We start from the raw sequence: 26,620 nt of genomic DNA on the forward strand, positions 1-26,620 counted from the left end.
GATGGTTACCTGACAAAGTTTAACCGAAAATTAGTGTAAAAATTAGATTACAACATCAAGATATTCTTTTACTAGCTCTCTCCACACTTGCAACTGAAGTGCAAGTTTTGAAGCACATGATATCTTTATCAATGTGTTTACCTGTTGCACATACAAGACAACCTCCAAGCGCATAGCTGAGTTTCTCTTGAAGTATAAATAGACGTGAACAGGATTAAATGCCCTCAAGACACTTGCATCATGCTTAACAAGATTGTAAATTCCAATGCCTGCTAAAGAACAAAACCATATGAACAAAGCAGGGCCTACAACAAGTCCTACTTGAATTGTTCCAAACTTCTGTACACTGAACAAAATTACAAGAAAGGCAATCGATATCATCACCACTTCATCTGCAAATAAAGAAAACAAATAAGGAAACACAATAGTTAATGACTATTTACCTGTAATAATATAGAAAATCATAAAGGAACATAAACCATAGCATGTAAATGAGGGAAGGAAAAAGAAAAAAGGCCATATTGCTTCTAATACAAAAAAATTTAACATTTAGCTAGACTGGAAACTCTAGTCTGACTAAAGTTAAACTATCATTACAAACAACACATGATCGCGAAAATGGCAGCTGCAGAAAAACAATGAAGAACTGTAGACTCATGATCAAACTATGAGATCTACAGGTTAATAACCATCGCATGATATATTCAAAATAACAAATAATTTTCAATAACATACAAGTTAAATTATGCAAAAGATTCCTAGCCAAAAAGGTCAATTAGAAACAGGAATGTCCTCTCTAACAGTATTTACTAACAAACAGTGAAATGTGAGTCAACAAAGCAATAATGTTTTATAGAGTTGATAACAACATGGAATAACAGCTTACTTTATTCAATTGCACCATCTCCAACCTTCAGACCACCAACAGAAGATATAACTACAAATAAAAATGCAAAAGTTATCATCTAAAATTAAAAATGAAAATAGATTTAATAAAACAGTTATGTTGTATTCTACCATAGCATGATTCCGTAAACAAAAGAGATGAAAGAATAGTAACACATAAAAACTTGACATTGCTGGAGTAACAACCTCATAAGCTATTACCATAGAAGTGCCAGCAAGCACTAACATCAGAAGAAGTTTGTTCAGAGTCAATCGAGTCTCAAGTCTCTCCTTTATTTTAAGTGATCTCTCGAGCTCAGGAGACAGCACCTTTAGCATGAAGACAGATATTGGGGTATCTGATGGAACCAGATTCAGGAGAAGACTGACCTTAGCATGCTGAGAAATCAATGAGTACAAATGCAAAAGTACCACCTTCAAGAAAAAAGCAGCAATAAATGATGTAAAACAGTTGACAAGGAATATATACTTAACATATTTGTTTAATGCCTACATAAAAGAATGAAATATCATAAAATACAACAACAAAAGATGTCAAACAGTTGACATGGAATTAATATTTAACATATTTGTTTAAGGCTTGCATAAAAGATCATAAACAAGGACTTGATTGGGATTGAGGAACATCTGGCATACCTTCACCGCCATCATTAGCCCAAAGAACGATAAGGACATATTTGACAAGCGGAATCACAAGTAGAGTGTATAGAACCAGTGATAGTTCTCCAATAACATCTTCATCTTCGTTGATAGGTGCCTTGCTAAACATCAAACTAAATGTATATAAAGGACTTGTTCCAACATCACCAAATACAACACCAAGAATCTGAAACGCATGTATTATTATCCTTCCTATACCAAAGTCCTGAGATCAAAAGTCAAGTATACACATAAAAGTAAGCTGCAAAATTAAAGCACATTAAAAAAGGTATGCCTCAACGCGATAAAGTTAGATTCCAAACATATTCGATTTTTCAAGATTACAAACAAAGGATTGATTTATTACATTAGCATCATGAAACAAGAAAAATATACCTCGTAGTCACTTCTATGCGCGCTATGGACTTCGAGAGCTTCAACGTCGAAAGAATCAACGCGCGGTTTGGTACGAATCAAACGCTACACCGGACTATCCTTGTCTTCGGAATCTACTCCAACTCCATACGACATAACTGTATTATCTTCCTCGATCTCAGATTCGTCTTCGCCTGGAAACACCCAACGAGATTCCAACGAATCCATCGAGCCTGACTGCTCTTTTGATCTCTCCTCCTCTATCCGACGATGAACATCCGTCGGCCTCCTCTGCCATTGAGAAAACAAATGATTCATAAGAGATTCGATGAACATCTGATTTTTCTTGGTATATTTTTTTATTTTTTGAGATGAGAGATTTGGACAAACATGTATGTCGGGGAAGAAGCGGGAAAGGATGAAAATAAGGGGGGAATTAAAAGACGACTTTTACAATTAAAATTGTACTATGTGTTTTTGTAAATTTTTTGGATTATGACTATTAAATATGACACACATTATTGTAAGTCATAAATCATTCAGATTTTAAAAAACATGACATTTTTTTATGACACACATGTTTTGCAAGTCATAAATTAGCGTGTGTCATTAAAGGTATATTTTCTTGTAGTGATTGTCGGACAGTATTTAAATGAACATGTGTTTAACCCCTTCTTATTGATTATTTTGTTCTAATTTCATTCATTTTAGCGTCAATGTGTAACATTTCATGTCATTGCTTCATAGAATAATTGCAACTCATTATTCTTTAACATTTCATGTCATTGCAAAAGTATTTTAGGACTACATCTAGGAATATCGTTGCATTTACAAGTTGTCATAGAGTTTCTTGGAGCTAATGATAGACAATGAGCTGGCTTTTAATTCTAATTGTTTTGTACAATTATTTACGCTAATGGTATTATCGGGCACTTGGGTAGAGGAGTTATAAAATGATGAAAAGAAAGATTTTTGGAGAGCATCATACCTTGATCTTCTTTTTTAGAAGAATTACATTAATCTGATAATAATATAGGAAAAATAATAATTAAATATCATTATAAAATCAAAGGGACTAAATGAGTTTACTCTGTCTTGAAATTATTAGTCGAAATAACAATCTGAGACAAAATCAAACTTGAGAAAATCAAACAAAGAAGTTAAACTTCTTAAAATAAATCAAAATTAAATAGAAAGAAAAATATATTTTTTTATTTTGATATTGTGATCAGAAACAACTGAGGCATATCGCTACACAATTTCCTTAAGATAGATTTTTGTTCACTCCTTTGGTGGTCAAATTCGTTGGTAATCTGTCTCATATGATATAACAACTAGATGATCAGCTACAGTAGCAAAACAGTTGAGATCACGAACTATCCTTACGTTCGACTATCACCGAAAAATTAGTGAAAGAGAAAAAAATTTCTTCTTTTTGAACTTATCAAAAACTTATTGAATTTTGTTTAACTTTTTTAACCTAACAAATTAACTCACTATTTATATTAGATTTTCAAGAAAGTTTTAATCCAACCAGATATCTTTAACATTAAACTTTAAACATATAATAATATAGTTTAATTTGAAATATTCAAAATATAAACTTCTTTTACCATTCAAACATAAATAGATATTACTTCAATTTAAAAAATACAAAAGTATATAATTGTCTTTAATATTAAAAAAAAAGATAATATATAGCTTTTTAAATTGACATATTCAAAGAATAATTATCCTACTAATATTCAAATTAAAATTATCTTTTAATTTACAATAATAAAAAAGAATATAAATTTTATAAATATTAAATCCATCAATTAAATTCACCCTTTTTCCAACATATTCTTCCTAAGTTTTATGGTTTCCTCTTGACATGACCATGGCCACTGAAACCCTTTCTTGGGGATTTGAAGATAAATTTGGATGCATTGCTGATCATGGAAGTGACTATTGTAATCATCATTTTTTCACCCGTTTGTGTGTGTATATATATATATAAAGAAAGAACCAAAGTAAAGACATAAATTCCATAAAATCTGGGGCATTCAATGCCCCAACAGGTGTATCCCATGTTAGTACCCATGCCCTAATTGTTCCTACCATCTCTAACTTACTACCATCATTGTTTCCACCAACCGAGCCTCTTCATATGGCTTCCTTGCCTATATAGGGTTGTGGGAAAAATAAATTTCTCATATAAGGCATCCACCATATTATTTCTCATATAAGGCATCCATCATATTATTTCCTAAAGTAGGACTTCTTATTGGTTTGAAGACGCCGTGCACTCCTGGGGTATTCTCCATTTTCCTGAAGATGCCATGCAGTCGTGGGGTCTTCTTCATTTGCCTGAAGACGCCATGCAATCGTCGAGTATTCATATTTAACTTAAAGGCACGTGGAACACCTAACGTCTTTAAGTTGGTACTGTACAATTCACCTTAGATGGGGAATTAATCCACAGGTTGGATTATATTGAGAATTAAAAAATCACACTTATATTATCTCAACAATTTTGCCCCCATACATATATATATATATATATAACCAGAGTAGGGACATAAATCCCATAAAATATAGGGTATTCAATTCCCAACTGGTGCATCCCATGTTGGTACCCATTCCCCGGTTATTCCTACTATCTCTACCTCACTGGCCATCACTATTTCCACGAACCGAGCCTCTCCCTACTAGATCAGTTGCCAACAAGCAAACCAAGAAAAAACAGAACAAAAAGGAAGAAAGTCGGTAGAAAAAAAAAAGCTTTTCCATTTTCAGTTTTTTGTAATCTTGAGGAGTTCTATAAAACCCGCACCGAAAATATGTAAAAGGGTCGGTCTTTCCCTATTTGAAACAGAGCAATCAATAGAAGGGAAAAAACATTTCAAGGTTCTTTTCTTCAATTTCGTTTCCAGAATCAAATTTTTAATTTTAGAATTTAAACCGAAATAAAAAGGGAAAGGGGTTTGGTTTGTTACCTGATTGGTTCTAGTCCGTTGGGGAGTCTCTTGATCATCGGGATTCGTCCCCGGGAGTCAAAGTCTTCGCTGAAGTTTGGAAGACTGAAGGTTGTTTGACCGTTTTGAGGGGAGACAGTCTCAGTTTTCTAGGTTTAGATTTTAGATTTAGAATAAAAGATAATGTTTATGGGGTTTGTATCGGTTCATTTTGTGAGTTGGGTAGCTCCACCGCCATTAGTGGTGTGGGAATAGTGAACGAGTGTCGATTTACGCTGCTTGGGCATTCTAAGGCTCGATCAATGGCGTTTATATGAGATTAAAAACATAAATGGAGTTTTTGGTTCATTTAGGGGTCATTTGATATTCCCTGATATCAGTTAGGGGCGGTCAGAGTTAAAGTGGCCACTAATGTACGGTGGTCGGGCTTGCCTTTTGCCTTCTAATCAGAGTGGCGACTGAATGTAAGATGGGAAGAGTTGAGATGATAACTAGTTATATAAGATAAAGTCCGCGGGTTATTTTTTAGCCAGATCGTTAAATTCGTAGGTTTAATAGGTATAATCGCGGGTAGCCCGCAATAGCTCGCTTAATTTAAAATTTATAAAATTTTAGAGAAAATAAACTTAAAGAATTTTATAGAAAAAAATTACCTATAAATATGATGTTACTTATAACCATTGTAGTTCTTAAATTTATTAGGGCGTTTGTCATAATTCTACCGCTGATTGATATTTTTTTCTCATTTACAATGTATCAAATTATTCTTCATTTTAAAAAATAAAAATTGAAAGATTTATATAATATTTTAGTATTATAAAATTTACATCATTATCACTTTGGTATTTAAAGATTTTTTTATTTAATTTTGACCTTTATTTTTTTCATGAAGTATGCTATCTATTTCGTTCTTTAATTATAAAAAGTCACGTGATATTCTAATAATATATCACATGACACGCAATATTTGGATTATAAATAAGAAAGAAAAATAAAAGAAAAAATTAAAAACATATTTTTCAACTTTTAAAGGCTTTTACAAAATAAAATTTGAGTTTAACATATATTATATTCAATGTGATATTCTAGATGTCATATTTCTAATATGTCACATAATATTTTTTGGAATAAAAAATATATTAATATATTTTATGTAAAGAAAATTCAAGAACCAAACAAAAAGGCAGCAAAATTGAAACTTGGCAAGAGAATGTCAAATTGGACGGTCTGCTCAGTTGTTTCAGAATCTTGGATCTGCAGTATTAACCACTTCTTAATTAATCAAACCCCCATGATTCATACATTTTATATCGTTTCAGAATGTTCTATTTTATATGTAAAATAAAATAAATATATTTTAACAAATTAATGACTTATATTTTATCAATTTTGATATAACTGTATCTTTCAAATTTACTCTTATACTGTAAGTATTTTATTTTCATATAATGTTTTAGTCTTTCTCTAAAGTATCCATAAAATACAATTATTAGGACCACTTGACAACTTTCTTGTTAGATTTGTATAATGTTTGATTTTTTTGAATTTTTCTGTTTGAATTTCTGCTTGCAGATACTTCTGTGTCTTCATATTATAGCATTGAATAATCGTGTTTTATAAAAGTATAAAGTGGTTATTGTTTTATTTGTTTTTCAATTTGATGATATAAGTGAATATTGTTTTTTAATTTGAGTTTAAGTAATTATATCGTTATATATATATATATATATATATTAATGGTTAAAAAAATTAAAAAATATATTATTTTATAATTATTTCTGGCTATTTAAAATAAAATTTAAATATTATTTATTATTTAGGCGGTGCTAAATACCTTTTCAAGTTACTGGATCATTTTTAAAGGTATAGTAAGTTAGAACATTATTTTTTATTTCATTTAAAACATTTAAAATTATTGTTATTTAACGGGCAGCAGGTAAGCCCGTTTAACCCGCAGGTTAAATGGACGGGCCGCGGGCATTAGAATTCAAAATCATTTATGATTGCGAGTTTTTTAAACCGCTTCGTTTAAGCCCGCACCATCAAAACCCGTGGGCTAAATGAGCGGGTAGCCCGTATATCCAACTCTAGTTGAGATAAAAAAAAATGGTAATGTTTTTTAGGCTAAGTTTAAAGGGTGGCTAAAAACGGCAAAACAAAAGTTTTATACCTATTGTTCACTTGAATTAGCTTTAGGGGTTAATTTCACGAGTGGTCCCCTAAGTTTGTTGGTCTTTATTCACGTCCTTTCTTTTTTGGTCATTTTTTAAACCAACCTCTTAACTTCATTTTTATTTATTTTAGTCCCTATTTATGGTTATATGTGTTATTTTTTATTTCATTTTTGTGCCCTTTATTTTATTTTATTTATATTTCAGTATCTATTTTTGTACACTTTACATTTTAGTACCTTTACTTTACACAATTTTAGTCCGAGCACTTTAATTTATTTTATTACGATTAAACACCTTTGTGTTATTTATTTATGTTTTAGTATTTTTAATTTCATCAGTTACTTTTACGTCCCTTTTCTACTTATTTAATCTTAATTGATAGCATGAACCAAAGTAGCCTCTGTAATAAAATAATTATTTTTGTTCTTGAACTCATTTTTATTATTATTTATTTTCTTTCTTTGCTTAACTTTAGTCAATCGTTATCTTATTTCTTTTTCCAAACCTATTATGATAGACGTAAAGTTAGCGTCTTTTTAATTATTTATTTCCATTGATTTTACTTTTTGTCTCCACTATTCATTTTCCCTTAGTTTCCTTTTCTAATATATTTCATGCCTTTGTCCTTTGTTCCATTTCTTATTTCCTATCATTAATTTTATTATCTGTGCATTCATTCCTTTTTTTATAAGTATTTATCTATTCGTTTATTTTGTTTATTTATGTGTTGCATAATCTTTTTGAAAGTTCATGTTTCGAATTTGTTTAATTCCTTTTTAATGTCGGTATATGTTTATGTTTATGTTTGTTTAATTCAGTCTCATGTTTAGTTAACTTGACTTGGATTGAACCTCTAGATTTACATTTCTTTTAATTTAGTCTCAAAAAATTTTAATTTAGGTGAGTATTATAATTTAGTTCTCGCATTAGTGCTCGAGGTTCCATTTTAATTATTCGATTCCATAATTTTTTTAAAATGATTAGGAATAATATTAGAGCCTATAATTTTTAGGTTTAGTGACTAGGTCCTTTAAATTTGATAATTTGACACTTTAAGTTAGAGGGAAGCCTTAATTAACTAACTTAGTCTAATTAGGTTCAATAAATTGATTATTTGATTGCATATATGTATACCTCAAATATTGTTTAGTGACCATGAAATACCCCAAACATACGGTCAGTGACTGAAATGTAAGGATTCAAAATTTAGTGGTTAAATTTGATAGAATGAAAAGTTTGAGAACTAATTTTGTAAATTTGTGTTTAGGACTTATTAGCAAAGATGGAAGAGTGGAAGGGCATTATGGTCTTTTAGCACTATATGAATTTAAAATTCATTTTAAATGATATTTTAAGCATATGTAGATTAGAAAAGGGGAAGTATATGGAAGCTTAACTCACTTCTCTTCTTCTTCTTCTTCTTCTCTTCTTGTGACTCCATTGATAAGGTAAGTTATGTTTCAAGTTGGCCATTCTTTTCATTTTTGGGTGGGTTTTGAGGTACTGAGTAATATAGAAGCTTAAGGAAAGCTTAAGGTTGAATAAAACTAACAGATTAGTGAATTATTAAAGGATTAGCAAAATGAGTTTTTATGTTAATGCATTAAATTTGGTTAATAATTAGATTCTAAAGGCAAATTTGACTTGTCAAGAGTTAAATTAAGGCATTTGAAGTATTAGAAATGATTGAGAACATGTTTGAAGATTGGGTATGATCCTTAGTTTAAGTGTTCTTTGAAGAAATTTGGATGTTATAAGGGGATTTATGGAGGTAAGTTAGCTAGAATAAGTGATATTATATTTGAAGGCATGAATGGAGCTGAAAGTTTAAGATTTAGATGAGGTGTGTGTAAAATTCGAAGTGAAAGAGGTAAAATATGGGTAAGGGTATCGGTACTGAAAGAACAATACCGATACTATAAGGTTAAAATGGAAGGATAATATATGAGTTGGATGAATAATATCGATAATGATTGAAGAAGTATCAATACTTATGTGGACATATCGATAACAAGAGGAAGGTATCGATACCGTAATCGAAAATGTAATTCCATAATGCTAAAATGGTATCAGTATCATAAAAGAGAAGTATCGGTACTGGAGGAGGGGTATCGATACTATTCAGTTTAAAATTTAAAGTACGAGTTTTTGTTTCGTTTATGTAATTGCTAAACGATGAACCATTAATGCAAATTCGTTATTGATATTGGACATATCTATGTGTAGATTTGGATCGGAAACGTACCGAGCAAAGAGACTTATCGAAAGCTAAAAGGATTTTGTCTAGGGCTTACGCGCGCAAAGGTGAGTGCAAATTATATTTTTTATATCAGATACGAGTACGGCTTGCGATAAGCCAACCTGGATGTTCTTGATCGAAAACGGTTTATTTATTTTATGCAATTATTTTTGTTATGATTTATATAAAGTGTATTTTCAAAGTATTGTTTGATTTTATATGTATATGATTACGTTTTATATGAAAAGGTCCTATGTTAAAATCTGCTAAGCGAAAATGATCTACGTGAAAGTGCCCTAGGTGAATGTACTCTATGTGAAAAATACACACTTTAAATAATAAAAGGAGAAATAAGTATATGGTTAAAGCCCAAGGTATATGTATGAGATTTAGAGGTATAGTTGGCATGCCAAGAGTCGAGGGTTCTATGTGGTTCTTCGGGACAAATTTATGTGGTACTTCAAGACAAATTTATGTGGTTATTCAGGACAAATCTATGTGGTCCGCCGGGACAAATTCTATGTAGCACTTCGGTGCAAGTTATATGAGCAGTGGTGACTGCATTAGTGCACAACCTCAATGTACTCAAGTATCTAGAGTTCTCAGTAGTATGCATTGGGCTATTAAAACAAAGTGATATAAATTGAACAATGTGTAAAAGTATACCTTCTTTTAATGAAATATAAATTTAATTCATTATGAAATGTAAATTTAATTCTATATGAAATGTTTTCTACAATAGGAATAAGCAATTAGTTTTCAATGCTTTGTTACACTCCTATTTTCCTCACTAAGTCAAAGACTTAGTGGGTAATTGTTTCACACATAAGTTCAAATAAATCCGAGGACTAAGGCTTGGAAGGGACACCATACAGTTGAAGAAGATCAGGTCAGAACAATTTAAACTGTAGGTTTCTTGTTATTTTGTAAATTGTTGGCATTTATTACAAGTTTTAAATTGTAATGCTCTGATCTTTTTGTAATCATACAAATTTACATTTATGTAAATTATCGAATATTTATTTTTATTATTAATTATGAATTTCAATAGAAAATTTGTTATAAGGGTTTCACTACTTAAATACAAGTAAGAGTTTGAATTTTCTACAAACTTTTAAATATTAAAAGTTTTGAAAAGGTAATGTGAGACCTCATATTCGTATCCGGGTCAGGTACATGTTGGGGTGTAACATTTTTGGTATTAGAACTATGATTTAACTGATTTTAAGTTCAAAATGAAGTAGTTTTTATTTTAAAAAGTGTACATGCCAACTAAAAGTTAAAATCTCTAATCTGATAAGGTAATTGTATGTTGTCCTTACTGATAGAATAGAGATCTTATCTTAATAGATGTCAGACTACGAGGGCTCCTGACGTGAAGTGAGAGATAAAAATAAGGGTAGCAGTAATTCACCTGCCCCAAGTAGTCAAGGTGAAGAACATGCAATTCAGAGAGTGCCTGTGCAAGATCAAGGGACCTTTTTCCAGACGTATGCGATTCTGACAAAGTTCCAAACGTCCTCTCCCTCAGCTCCTATGATGAATGTGGCTTAGGAACTAAGAAGTTTAGAAGCACCTGAATTTAAGGGAGAAGCTGAGGAAGATCTTTTTTATACAGACCTTTGGTTAAACGATATGAAGATAATACTAGACGGTCTCAATTGTTCTGAAACAGAGAAGTTGGATGGAGTAGTCTCATTTCTCCGAGAATAAGCACGAATATGGTGGACTAATGTAACGATGAGAGCATCTAAAGATCAAGTGATGTGGTCATTTTTTTTGGAAGAGTTCAAGAACAAGTATATAAACGATCAGTTCATCCATCAAATGAAACAAGAATTTATGAGTTTGAAACAAGGGAATCGTAGTGTGTATGAGTACGAGTGTGAGTTCAACAAATTGAGTATATTTTCAGCGGAATTGGTTCCTACTGAAAAAGACTCATGTGATTGGTTCGTAGAGGGTTTGCACCCCAGATAGAATGAGCTATTGTTAGCAATAACCTTTCCACATTTCAAGAGGTGGTGAATCGAGCTAAATCTTTGGAGAGAGCTCAAAATGAGAGATTTATGGAGTAAAAGACCCAGTAGAATAAGAGGGTGCCTCGTCCAGTACATTACAATCAAAGAAAATTTAAGGTTTAGGTTTTTAACCTCAGACTAGATCAGAGTCAGCTGTATCCTCAGGTAGAGGACCCAATCCTATGTTAGCTAAACAGACTCAATCAGTTGAACCAGTAGCGAGAAAGTCAACTCGATGCAGCATTGTGGAAAAAATCATAGTGGAGTATGTCAGATGGTCTCCGGAGCATGTTTCAAATGCGGGGACATCGGACATTTTATCCGGAATTGCCCATTGATGACCGAAGAGCTTGCACAAATAGAGAGATATGATATTGTACCTAAGAGAGGTAGAGAACGAGACCGAAGAAGGAATCAGTCTGAGTCGACCACTCAACCTGAAATCTGTTCAACTACTCGAGTGTACAACCTTAAGACTAATGAAGATAGTGATGATCCAAAGATCATTGCAGGTATTTTTCAGTTGTTTGATAAATATGTTTTGGTTTTGATTGACCCGAGATCAACTTATTCTTATTTTAGTAGAAAACTCGTGAAAGATTTTAGAATTCTGGTATAATCTATTAGTAGTAAAGTGATTGTGACTAACCTATTAGAGCATAGCACTCAGGTGAAACATATTTGTCGAGAGTGTCCTATAAGGATTTAGGGAATTGAATTCCCTGCTAATCTGATGGAATTACCCTTTGATGAGTTCGAAGTTATTATAAGAATGGATTGGTTATATCGCTATCATGGTAATGTTGATTGTCGATTGAAACGAGTGGTTTTGAGAAGTTTGTTAACTTCATAAAAAGGCTACTTTTAAAGCCTTTTTCACTTAAGTTATTGTTTTGTTTAAAAGCTCATTTTAGTCATTTTAGGATCATGTAGTTGCATATAGTTGCATTTGTGGTGGTGGTTGTGCTATTTTATTTCTTAATGGTGTTGTTTGAGGGAAAGGTGCAGTTTATCTATGGTGTGCAGGGAATAGAAAGAAAAAGGATTCTTCGGGAAGTAATACCGCGACATCACACGTTGCTAAAGCAGATTGAAATGCCTTGGCATTTCTGGCGCAGAAAAAGACAAAAAGATATTTCTACATAAGGACAGCTGGCACTGGACAGCTGTCTCTGCACGTGGAGGACTGCTGTAACCGCTTGCCAAAGCTGCCAATGGACCACTGCCACTTGGAGGATAAGGTTCATACACAACATGTGATTCTATGGGTATGAGGGGTATTTTGCACCCAACAAACTCATCATTACCCCTAGATATTTTATTTATTATATATGACACATCATGGGAGAGAGAGATAGACGGACAGAGAGCACACGCATAGAGCAGAAAAATCACATTTTTTTATTTTCTCTTTTCCTTTCTTCTTCCTTGGGATATTCCTCCATTGATAAAGCTCCAAGGAGTGGCAAGCTAGGCGCCGGAAGGAGCTAGCGAGTTAGGTGGTTCATGGTGGCCGAGAAGAGACCTCCGGTGGCGCGTCGAAGGCTTCTTCTCACTTCCCTTTTTGCTGCTATTTTTATATTATTTTGTGGGTTATTGGAACGAATATTTTCATGACTTTGTGTTTGGATATTTCGAACCCCACCATGAACTAACCTATTTGGTGGTAGTTGGTTGAATGGTTATTTGAACTTTATTTTCAATAGTATATTTATGTTTATTTTGGTTCTTTATTTGCTTTGCTTATGAATGCTTCACCATCTAGGCTTGTAAGAGGCATGGAAATGTCCATCTCTTAGATGAAGGTTAGGTATTCGGAAGAATCCTAATCTAAAAATACTTGTAAGTATTCAGAAGAAACGCAAGATAAGATCCTCATAAGCAATGGGTTATGGTATTTTCAAGGGGCTTTGAACCGGCCTAGGAATATTATAACTTAATCCCTTAGATCTCGGAAGAGACTAGGATAGGATTTCAACGACTAAAAAGGGTGTCTTTATCAATAGGATAGGCTGTCCAACATCATTGAGTGAGAGCAGATGCCTTGGCATCCTATTCTGTTAGGTTCTTTTGAACACTTTAGGAAAGCCCTGTCGAGTAAGTAAAGACCAGTTAGCTTAAATATACTTGAGAAATAAGTTTAGCAACCTTAGGCCAATCCTTACCATTCATTTCATTGGAAGCTTGTCACGTGAGGATTATTTTCTTCTTATTTTATTTATCTTTTTATTTACTGTTTTTACCATTTTTCATTGCCTTGACATTTCACCATACTCAATATTAAACATCCATCATTGCCACTGCATTTCTATTTGCTACACCATCACACCATCAATCCACATCCACCAGCATACACATATCCATTGCCGTGACATTTGTATATATCAAGACTAACTATACTTAGATAGAATACTGCATTACTTTGGTTAGACTTTTGTGATTTCACCCAATCCCTGTGGAGATGATACTCACTCATCATTATATTACTTGAGCGATTGTGTATACTTGCACATTATTTGCGTATATTTTATAGTACTCACAACACGCGAACAAAGTTCTGATGGATCATAAGTAATTATGGTTAGTGGAAGATTTAATCCATCAGTTAATGCGATAACGGTAATGTCGACCAAGAAACTAATGTTACAAGGATGTCCAGCTTTCATTGCCATTGTGATCAATACTTGAGTTAAAAAGAGAGGACTAGAGGAGATTCTGACGGTCGGAGAATTTTTAGACATATTTCCAGCTAAGTTGCCTGGATTACCTCTAGATAGGGAGGTCAAGTTTCAAATTGAAGTTATGCCGAGAATAGCACTAATTTCGATGGATCCTTACTGAATGGCTTCGAAGGAATTTAATGAGTTAAAAATTCAGTTGCAAGAACTATTGAATAAGGGATTTATCAGACCCAGTGTAACACTTTGGGGTGCACCAGTATTATTGAATAAGGTGACCATAAAGAATAAGTATCCTCTTCCAAGAATCAATGATTTTTTTTATCAACTTAAGGGAGCTTCGGTGTTTTCCAAGATTGATTTACATTTTGGCTTTCACCAGTTGAATATTTAAGAAATTGACGTTCCAAAAATGGCTTTTAGGACTCGGTATGGCCATTATGAATTCGTAGTTATGCCATTTGGATTAACCAATGCACCAGCTGTGTTTATAGAACTCATGAATAGTGTGTTTCAACCCTATCTCGATCAATTTATGGTTATCTTCATTGACGATATTTTGGTTTATTCAAAGACAAATGAGGAGCATGACGCCCATCAGCTGGTGATTCTTCAAACACTACGAGACAAGAAGTTTTATGCTAAGTTGTCTAAGTGCGAGTTTTGGTTATTCGAAGTGGCATTTCTTGGACATATGGTTTATGCAAAGGGGATTCAGGTAGATCCTCAGAAGATAAAAGCTATATTAGATTGGGAAGTTCCAAGAAATGTTTTTTGAAGTACAAAATTTTTTTGGGTTTGGTTGGATATTATTGAAGGTTCGTAAAGGGCTTTTTGATACTTTCCCCCTTCGACCAAGATGTTAAAGAAATATGTTCCTTTTATATTGACTAATAAATGTCAAGAGAGTTTTGAATCCTTGAAGAAAGTTCTAACAGAAGATCTAGTGCTAGTACAACCAGAATCGGGAAAAATTATACAATTTATAGTGAAGCTTCCCATAATGGTCTGGGATGCATCCTGTTGCAAGATGGAAAAGTAGTAGCTTATGCTTTGAGACAGCTTAAGTCACATGAGAAGAACTATCCCACACACGATCTTTAGTTAGCAGCAGTGGTGTTTGCACTAAAGATATGGCTCCACTATTTATATGGTGAGCGTTGTTATATTTATACAGATAATAAAAGTTTAAAATATTTGCTGAGTCAAAAGGAGCTAAACCTAATACAAAGGAGAAGGATCGAGCTGCATAAAGACTACGATGTAATTATAGGCTATTACCTTGAGAAGGCTAACATGGTAGTTGATGCTCTTAGCCGAAAGAATTTTCCAGCTCTACGTATGTTAGATGCCCGACTTGTGTTAAAGGACAATGGTGCTCTAATGACTGAATTGAAGCTAAAGCCTTTACTCTTAGATTGAATAAAGGAAATTCAAAGGAAAAATGATAAGTGTTTAATAAATATAGAATAAGTGGAAAAATGTGAAATTATGGACTTTGAAGTAAAATCAAATGGATGCTTATATTACAAAGACAAGGTTTGTATTCCAAATGATGAAGAGTTGAAGAGAGATATTCTTTCTGAAGTGTATTGTAGTCCACTGACTATGCATCCAGGAGGGAGCAAGATGTACCAAGACTTGAAAGGAAGATAGTGGTGGCCTGGAAAAAAAAAGCTTTTACATAATTTCTTACAAAGTGTTTAACCTGCCAACAAGTGAAATCTGAACATCAAGTGCCTTCAGGACTATTGCAATCGATCTCTATTCCTCAATGAAATGGGGAAGAGTTACGATAGATTTCATAGCTGGGTTACCTTTTACACCAAACAAAAATGATTCCGTTTCGGTTATTGTGGATCGATAGACAGAGACCACACATTTCATTCCTGTTTGAACTGATTTTTTTCAATGGATAAGTATGTGAAATTATACATCAAAGAGATATTTCGATTACATGGAGTGCGAATTTCAATAGCTTTTGACAGAGATCCAAGGTTCACTTTGAGGTTTTAGAATTCTTTATAGACTGATGGTCAATCGAAAAGGAAGATTCAGGTTCTGGAAGATATGTTAAGAGCATGTGTGATTGATTTCCATGGATCATGGGAGAAGTATATGCCCCTTGCAGAATTTACGTACAATAACAATTATCAATCGGGCATTAAAATGGCACCGTATTAAGTGTTGTATATAAGGTAATGCAGAACGCCGCTTAATTGATATGAATTAAAAGATCGGGACGTTCATGGTCCTGATTTGATTAAAGAAGTATAAGAAAAAGTTCAGGTGATCCTACATAACCTTAAAGTGGTAACAGACATACAAAAGTCCTACGCTGATTTAAAAACGAATGGAAATTGAATTCCGACGAGATAAAGTATTTTTAAAAGTCTCTTCTTGGAAGAAGATACTTCGTTTTGGTCTAAAATGAAAGCTCAAACCTAGGTTCATTAGACACTATGAGATATTAAAAAGAGTTGGACCAATGGCATATCAGTTAGCATTGCCACCAGAAATGGAAACGATCCATAATGTCTTTCACGTGTCTATGCTCAGGAGATATCGATTAGATCATTCGCACATCATAGCACCGAAAGAAATAGAAGTTCAACCTGACCTGAACTACGAGGAAGAACCAGTGCAAATTTTGGTATATGTAGTAAAACAACTAAGGAACAAGACGACTCCATTAGTTAAAGTTCTCTTGAGAAATCACAAAGTAGAAGAGGCGACATGGGAACGTGAAGAAGATATGAGATGATAGTTTCCTCATCTCTTTTTAAAGTGAAAATTCGAGGACAAATTTTCTTAAGGGGGAGAATTATAATACCCCAAATATCGAGTCATCGATTGAAATGTGAGGATTTAAAATTTAAGGGATAAATTTGATCAATTTAAAATTTCAAGGACTAATTTTGTAAATTTGTGTTTAGGACTTATTAGAAAAGATGGAAAAGTTGAAGGGCATTATAGTCTTTAAGCACGATATGAATTTAAAGTTCATTTTAAATTATATTTTAAGCATGTAAAGATTAGAAAAGGGGAAGTATCTGGAAGCTTGGCTCAATTTTCTTTTTATTCTCTTCTTGTGACTCCATTAATAAGATGAGTTATGTTTCAAGTTAGTCATTCTTTTCATTTTTGGATTGGTTTTGAGATATTGAGTGATATAGAAGATTAAGGAAAGATAAAGGTTGAATAAAACTAAGAGATTAGTGAATTATTAATGGATTAGTAAAATGGGTTTTTATGTGAATGGGTGAAATTTCGTTAGTAATTAGATTCTAAAGGAAAATTTAACTTGTCAAGAGTTAAATTAAGGTATTTGAAGTCTTAAAAATGATTGAGAACATTGATGATTGGGTATGATTCTTAATTTAAGTGTTCTTTGAATAAATTTGGATGTTATAAGGGGATTTATGGAGGTAAGTTAGCTTGGATATGTGATATTATGTTTGAGGGCATGAATGGAGCTAAAAGTTTAAGATATAGTTGAGGTGTGTGTAAAATTCGAAGTGAAAGAGGTAAAATCTAGGTAAGGGTATCGGTACTGAAAGAATAGTACCGATACAATAAGGTTAAAATTATAGGATAATTTATGAGTCGGATAAACAATATCGATACTGATTGAAGAAGTATCAATACTGATTGAAAAAGTATTGATACTGATGTGGAGGTATCAATACCAAGAGGAAGGTATCGATACCATAATCAAAAATGGAATTCCAGAATGCTAAAATGGTATCGATACTGAAATGGGTATCGGTACCATAGAAGAGAAGTATCGGTACTGGAGGAGGGGTACCCATACTATTCAGTTTGAAATTTAAAGTAAGAGTTGTTATTCCATTTATGTAATTTCTAACTGATGAACCATTAATGGAAATTTGTTATTTATATTAGACATATATATGTGTAGATTTGGATCGGTAATGTACCGTGCAAAGCGATATAGCAAATAGATTTATCGAACGCTAAAAGGATTTCGTTTAGGGCTTACGTGAGGCAAATGTGAGTGCAAATTATATTTTTATATTAGATATGAATATGGCTTGCGATAAGCCAACCCCGAAGTTTTTGATCGAAAACGGTTTATTTATTTTATGCAAGTTTTTTGTTATGTTTTATATAAAGTGCATTTTCAAAGTATTGTTTGATTTTATATGTATATGATTACGTTTTATATGAAAAGGTCATATGTTAAAATGTTCTTAGCGAAAATGATCTACATGAAAGTGCCCTAGGTGAATGTACTATATGTGAATAATACACAAAATAATGAAAGGAGAAATAACTATGGGGTTAAAGCCCAAGGTATATGTATAAGAATTAGAGGTATAGTTGACATGCCAAGATACGAGGGTTCTATGTGGTCCTTCGAGACAAATTCTATGTGGCACTTCAGTGCAAGTTATATAAGCAGTGGTGAATACATTAGTCCATAACCTCAATGTACTCAACTACCTAGAGTTCTCAATAGTATGCATTGGGCTATTAAAACAAAGTGATATAAATTGAACATTGTGTAAAAGTATACCTTCTTTTAATGAAATGTAAATTGAATTCATTATGAAATATTTTATACAATAGGAATAAGAAATTAGTTTTCAATGCTTTGTTACACTCCTATTTGCATCACTAAGTCAAAAACTTAGCGTGTGATTGTTTAACACGTAGGTTCAAAGAAAGCTGAGGACTAAGGCTAGGAAGGGACATCATACGGTTGAAGAATATCATATCAGAATAATTTAAACTGTAGGTTTCTTGTTATTTTGTAAATTGTTGGCATGTATTAGAAGTTTTAAATTGTAATGCTCTGATTTGTTTCATAATCATACAAATTTACATTTATGTAAATTATCGAATATTTATTTTCATTATGAATTATGATTTTCAATCGAAATTTTGTTATAAGTGTTTCATCACTTAAATACAAGTAAGAGTTTGAATTTTCAAAAAAAAATTAAATAGAAAAAGTTTTGAAAAAGTAATGTGACACCTCATATTCGTATCCGGGTTGGGTACAAGTTGGGGGTGTTATATTTATTAGTATCAGAGCTATGGTTTAACTAATTTTATGTTCGAAATAAAGTAGTTTTTATTTTAAAAAGTGTACATGTCAATTAAAAGTTAAAAATCTCTGATCTGGTAAGGTAATTAGTATGTTGTCCTTACTGATAGAATAGTAATCTTATATTAATAGATGTCGGACTAGGAGGGCTCCCGAAATGAAACGGGAGATGGAAATGTGGGTAGAAGTAATTCACTTGCCCCAAGTAGGCAAGGTCAAGAACAAGCACCTTAGGGAGTGCCTGTACAAGATCAATGGACCTTTTTTTAGACGTTGGAAGCGATTATGACGTATTTTCAATTGTCTTCTCGCTCAACTCCTAGAATGAATGTGGCTAAGGAGTTAAGAAGTTTAGGAGCACCTGAATTTAAGGGAGAAGTTGAGGAAGGTCTTGTTTCTATAGACCTTTGGTTAAACGATGTGAAGATAATGCTAGACAGTCTCAATTGTTCTGAAATGGAGAACTTGGATGGAGTAGTCTCATTGCTATGAGGACAATCACGAACATGGTGGACCAATATGATGATGAGAGCATCTAGAGATCAAGTAACGTGGTCGTTCTTTTTGGAAGAGTTCAACAACAAGTATATAGGCGATCAGTTCATCCATCAAATGAAACAAGAATTTATGAGTTTGAAACAAGGGAATCACAGTGTGTATGAGTACGAGTGCGAGTTCAAAAAATTGAGTAGATTTGCAGTGAATTGGTTCCTGCTGAAAAAGACTCGTGTGATTGATTCGTAGATTGTTTGCGTCCCAGATTGAAGCAGTTATTGTTAGCACTGAACCTTTCTACATTTCAAGAGGTGGTGAATCGAGCTAAAGATTTGGAGCGAGCTCAAAATGAGAAATTTGGGAAGCAAAAGACCGAGTGAAATAAGAGAGCCGGTGTCTCTTCAAGTGCATCATAATCAAAGAAAAGTAGAGGTTTGGGTTTTTTTATCTTAGATTAGATCAAAATTAGCTGCATCCTCAGGTAGAGGACCCAATCCTATGTTACCTAAACAGACTCAATTAGTTGAATCAGGAGCAGGAACGTTAGCTCGATGTCCGTACTGTGGCAAAATCATAATGGAGTATGTCGGATGGTCTCCAGAGCATGTTTCAAATGTATAAATGTATATCTTCTTTTCATGAAATGTAAATTGAATTCATTATGAAATGTTTTCTACAATAGGAATAAGCAATTAGTTTTCAATGCTTTGTTACACTCGTATTTGTCTCACTAAGTCAAAGACATAGCGTGTGATTGTTTCACATGTAGGTTCAAAGAAATCCGAGGACTAAGGCTAGGAATGGACAACATACGATTGGACAATATCATATCAGAACAATTAAAACTGTAGTTTTCTTGTTATTCTGTAAATTGTTAACATGCATTACAAGTTTTAAATTGTAATGCTCTGATATGTTTTGTAATCATACAAATATACTTTTATGTAAATTATTGAATGTTTATTTTCATTATGAATTATGAATTTCAATAGAAAATTTGTTATAGGGGTTTCACCACTTAAATACAAGTAAGAGTTTGAATTTTCTACAAACTTTAAAATAGTAAATGTTTTGAAAAGGTAATGTGACACCTCAGATTCGTATCCGGGTTGGATACGGGTTGAGGGTGTTACAAACCAAAATATAAGTTTTGAAAGTTTAGTGGCCAAACTATAAATTAGGAAACGTTTAGGGACTTAAGTGGTAATTTTCATAAGTATAATTTTTATTCCATAAATAGATGGTTTAATTTTGAGAGTTGGATTTTATTGAAATCAATTTTTTGATCTGGAATTTTGTTGAAAACGAAAAAGAATGTTAAAGTCTGGTAAGAAATTGGTAAATCAAATTGAATAGAAATTTCCGTAAAAATTGAAGGATGATAAATTAAGATTGAAAATATTATTTCCACATGTTAAAATGATGGAAATAAATATGGACAATTGGATTTGAGAACTTATTTCAATGTTCAATTTGGATTGTTGGATTAAAGTGCCAAGATTGCAATTTTTGGAAAGTTGCTTGGTAAAATTAGAAAAGGGTAAAATATTTTGTTCATCGTTAACTTTGGAAAGATGATAAGGTTATGTGGCTTGGTATTATTGTAAATATCAAGTTTCATCAATAGAAAAATGGACATTTATCATTAAATGAGTACTTTATTCATTTAAGCTTAAATAAAGGTTAAATTAAAATGAAATTACATGAAAATTTCATGAAAATTAGGCCATTTTTCAACTCCATTTCGTGCTCCCCATGACCTAGGTAAGAGAAATTTTAGTTTTCATTTTTCAGCAATTTTCCTTGGATTTTGGATCATGCCGTGAAATAGAAAATTATTCTATTCAGAAAAAACAATCACTTGGTTCCATTATTGCTTGCTAATTCGATTTGTGTTAAAAGATCTCAAATTTTAGGGTTTATGTTCACATTAGGGTTTATGGAATTGATGAAGGATTTGATGTTTTGAGGTTGTAGAATCAATTCCAAGCATGATTTAAGATTTAAATCAACTATACATGCCTATATAAGCTATGGGTAATTTCGGCCTAACCCTAATCTTGGAGGAAGTTTATGTTATGATGAAATTTGATTAGGAATTTGATTGTAGAGATTGTACAAGGTTGAATCGATGTTGATTTCATGCTTGAATTGAATCAAAATCGAGTAAAATCATAAAACCCTACTCTTGTGTATATAAACCATTCGGCCTTGAGGAAGATAATGTGGAAACTTTGTGAAAATTTTCATGTGGCTTAGAAATAATATTAGAAAGGTTTTACAAGCCAAAATTTTGGGCCAATTTGTAATTTTATGAAAATTAGGGGACCAAATCGACAATTATGAAAAAGTTATGGGTTATTGACTGAAATTGAAATTAGAATGTGAAGTTTAGACATTTTGAAAAGCTTACAAAGTTTGAGTGCTAAATGGTAAACATTGAGAAAGTGAATTAAATGGTAAATATGGCACTGTTGAGGTATTCAGTCTGAAAGTTTAATGCTGGAAATTATTGGGCTTATTTGGGCTTGAATTAAAGAATTAATGACAAGAATCCAATATGAATAAAAATGAAAAGTTAAGATGAATTTTAGAAGAATTCGAAAATAATAGTACTTTGGAGTATTATTAAGTATGAAATGTTAATAAGAAGACTAACATGTATTCTATATTTGTATATACTATGTATGGATGCTCGTGTAGATCATGATCGAACTCGTGATACGAGCAAACCAAAAGGCAAGGAAAAAGTTCAAGAACAATCAGATTTCGATATTAAGGCATAATAGTGAGACATATCAGGTGAGTGCATTTATTATATACTTATATAATATGAGAACGACTTACGATGAGTCAACCTCGAATGTTTTTAAAAAAGCACAGTTTACCGTATTTTGAAATATTTTCATAAATTTTATAAAAATGGTTTATGGTGATTTTAGGGTATGAACTGCCCTAAAATAAATGGATAAACTTTTATATTATTTTAACAGTTATCGATGTTTCATAATAAATCTTTAATATGCGAATTTGATTTAAAGGCCTATTTTATGTGTATTGAGAGTCATAGATGCATTCCGACAGACTTGGAGTATGATGGTTATCGATCGATTTTGTTTAATTCATATGTTGCATTTTCCGTATCATTACCTTTGTGTGTAACACCCATTTCCAGTATACTTTTCCGTACACAAGTCATAGGTGTCACATGACTTTTAAAAACATTCACCCATTTGTAAAACCTATAAGATTCTGTTTCGTAATTTACAACCAAAACATTTTAGTACAATAATAAAATAGTCGTTAAACATATTACCAAAGTTATAGCTTTAATACATTACAAAACATTTTTTTCTTAGTTTCGATTACATGCCAGCAAATTTTCAAAATAAACATGATTGCCATACTATTACTGATGAGAGTCAACCTTAGATTGATGATAGCCGCTACTGCACCCCGTACCCGATTAGTCCTTGCTTTTACCTACGCGTGAAATCAACACATGTTAAGTATTTGCTTAGTGAGACATAATATTGTAAAGAATCTGAAATTTATACATAAGTATCTCATGACTATTTAAAGATGAATTAAATCGCATACTCCATAAGGATTAGATAAATCCTTCTCAGTTAAACTAGATTTTTTCGTCCAATCATTCAAATTATTCTTAGTAGGCAATTCATACCTATCCTTTTGTAAATTTTCCCTATTTTTCATTATTTTCCTTATGTACATTAAATGAGAAAGTAATGTACATGTATTGTACCAAAGTACCAAATGGTCCTTTATATTTTATAATTATCATGAGTTGCACCTTATATACTTTTAATACACAATTATATAATTTCATTTTTGGCATCCTTTCATGTTAATTATGCACTGATATACATTTTCATTTGTGGCATCTTTCAAGCCAATTATGCATTGTTCTTCATCTAACTTGCATTAGTGGTACCTTTCTGCTAGAAACGTACCGTTAGGCATCTATCTTGCATTAATGACACCTTTCTGTCAAATGCACAGTTAGGCATTTAATCTTTTACTCAAAGGTATTCAACCTTTCATCTAGCTGGCATGATTGACACCTTTCTGTCAAATGCACCTCTAAGCATTTAATCTTTTACTCAAAGGTAATCAACCTTTCATCTAGCTGGCATGATTGACAACTTTCTGTCAAATTCACAGCTAGGCATTTAAACATTTACTTAATGGTATTTAACCTTTCATCTAACTGGCATGATTAAAACTATTCTGCCAAATACACAGCTAGGCATTTAATCTTTTACTCAATGGTATTTAACCTTTCATCTAACTATCATGATTAAAACCTTTCTATTAAATGCACAACTAGGCATTTAATCTTTTACCCAAAGGTATTTAACCTTTCATCTAACTAGCATGATTGACACCTTTCTGTCAAATGCACAGCTAGGCACTTAATCTTTTACTCTAAGGTATTTAACCATTCATCTAACTGGAATGATTGACACCTTTCTGTCAAATGCCCAACTAGGAATTTAATCTTTTACTCAAAGGTATTTAACCTTTCATCTAACTCCCATGATTGACACATTTCTGTCAAATGCACAGCTAGACATTTAATCTTTTACTCAAAGGTATTTAACCTTTCATCTAACTGGCATGAATGACACCTTTCTGTCTAATTCACATCTAGGCATTTAACCTTTTACTCAAAGGTATTTAACCTTTCATCTAACTGGCATGATTGACACATTTCTGTCAAATGCACAGTTAGGCATTTATTGTTTTACTCAAAGGTATTTAACATTTCATCTAACTGGCATGATTGACATATTTCTGTTAAAAACACAAATAGGCATTTAATCATTCACTCAAAGGTATTTATCCTTTCATCAAACTGGCATGATTGACACCTTTCTGTCAAATGCACAACTAGGCATTTAATCTTTTATTTTAAAACAGTTCATACCCTAAAGATTTACTCATAATATCAATTCGACTCACATTATAAACATATATCATATAAGGTAAAGCATATATTAATTTAAACATTTGAGGTCAATTTATTGTGCTTCTCCCTCAACCAATATAATTACCATATATGTACTCACCTGGCCTGCTTCGCTATTATATCCAAAACGCAAATCTGACTACTCAACGACTTTGCCTTTGTCTTTTGTTTTGCTTGACTCGGGAGCTTGATTTCGATCTACTTAAGAATCCATTAAAGACACGTTTCATACCAAATGTTAGTATATTCCCCTAACATTTATACTTAAACAATACTCAAAAGTACCATGATATCGAGACTTCTATAATGTGGTATCGATACTCCCTTTCAATATCGATACCATTTCTACATTCTGGATCCTTGGTATCGATACCTTTCTCTTAGTACTGATACTTCTATATTATGGTACCGATACTCTATTACAATATCGATACCATTTTTGCATTTTGGAATCAACGGTATCAATACTTTCCTCATAGTATCGATACTGCTCAGCTGATTTCTTCCAATTTAAGCCTATAGTGCAATAAAAACTCATACTCCAACATGTCATTCAAAAACCCATTTTCTTTCATCTCAAATAATTCATCCATCTCTTAGTTTTAATCTTATTTAACCCTTCCATAAGCCTCTATAATACTCAATGTTTCAATAACCAACAAAAAACAAAAGGAAAATCTAGCTAAATGAAACCTTACCTTTGGCTATGGAGGAGACTCTTACACGGGGAATAAGAAGAAGAAGAGATAACCTTGTTGGCTTTAATTTTCCCCTCTTCCCCTTTTCAATCCCTAATAAGGAAAATTAATTTTAAAATTCATTTCCTCTTAAAGGACTAAAATACCCTCTTTATTCACCCATTGTTACTAATTAGTCTAAAACACTATTCCCAATCATTTCTTATCTTTTATCATTTATTCAAATAAATCCTCAAATTTTAAATCTTTCTAATAAAGTCATTGACCTGGTATTTGGGGTATTACAATTCTTCCCCTTAAGAAAATTCGTCGTCGAATTTAAAGACTTTATGATTTTATCACAACATTTTAACGAGAGAAATTGTTTTGTTACGCGATTCCTTGATTTCTCGAGTCCATATCCTTATTTGTTCTTTTTCATAATTCAAATTTGATCGAATCTCTATTTTCCTCGATGTAAGAACATGCGATGGATCTAATTGGAAATTAATAAGAAACAACACATGAAACATTATAGGTTTTGTCCATTTCATAAGGCAAAGCTAACTAATAAAATCTCAAAAGGTTCTAAAATTCTCGGACTTAGTCCAAACTACAATACTTCTTTCCCAGGCGATACTTTTCGAAAACTTAATCATCTTCTTGCTATCCAATCTCTTTTCTCTTTAGATCATCATAAGACTTTTGTCAATCGGAATCGATCTTAAAATTTATCTTGAGTAACTTTCATTTTATATTATATTTCTTTCATTAATTCAGGTCCAACTAGATTTCAATCTTTTGCCTCAAACCAATTTAATGGCATTCACCCCTTTTCTCCCATATAAAGCTTTGTATACAACCATCTTGATGTTCAACTTTTCCTCTAATAGTACGTCAGACATTTTTCTAAAATTTTCGTGATAGCTCTTTTCAAATCAGGCCACCAAACCAACTTTTTAAATCTTGACACCTCTTGTTTCCACCTAAATGCATAGTCAATGGACTTAATGCCTCAAAAAGAATATCTTCTAAATTCTTAATCATCAGTAATACAAAGTCTTAAACGATAATATGAACATCCGTTGAACCTAACCTCAAAAGTCCTTAAGATAATCATTTTCTACTTATAAAATTCTTATCAATAAATTTTCGTCTTTTCTTTATAATTCTCTTATCAGATCTAATAAAACATCGGCTTCATTTTTAATTCAACCCACAGTGCCATTTTCATTCAACACTAAATGTACGTCCATAGCTCTCAAGACTGCAAAAGGTTTCTGACCAAGTATCTCTGCAATAACATTGGCTTTTCCTGGAAGATAATCAGCGATCATTTTATAATCCTTTAAATGTTATGTCCATCTTATCCGTATCAAGTTTGACTCTCTT

The 26,620-nt window shown here is 32.4% G+C and overlaps 1 pseudogene; it reads right to left on the bottom strand.

Moving 5' to 3' along the window:
• Positions 1–55: 55 nt before the first annotated feature.
• Positions 56–13,983, bottom strand: LOC120146262 (annotated as a pseudogene).
• Positions 13,984–26,620: the final 12,637 nt, after the last annotated feature.

Source organism: Hibiscus syriacus, unplaced genomic scaffold, assembly GCF_006381635.1.
Source record: "Hibiscus syriacus cultivar Baekdansim isolate YM2019G1 unplaced genomic scaffold, ASM638163v2 tig00110904_pilon, whole genome shotgun sequence".
Lineage (NCBI taxonomy): Eukaryota > Viridiplantae > Streptophyta > Magnoliopsida > Malvales > Malvaceae > Hibiscus > Hibiscus syriacus.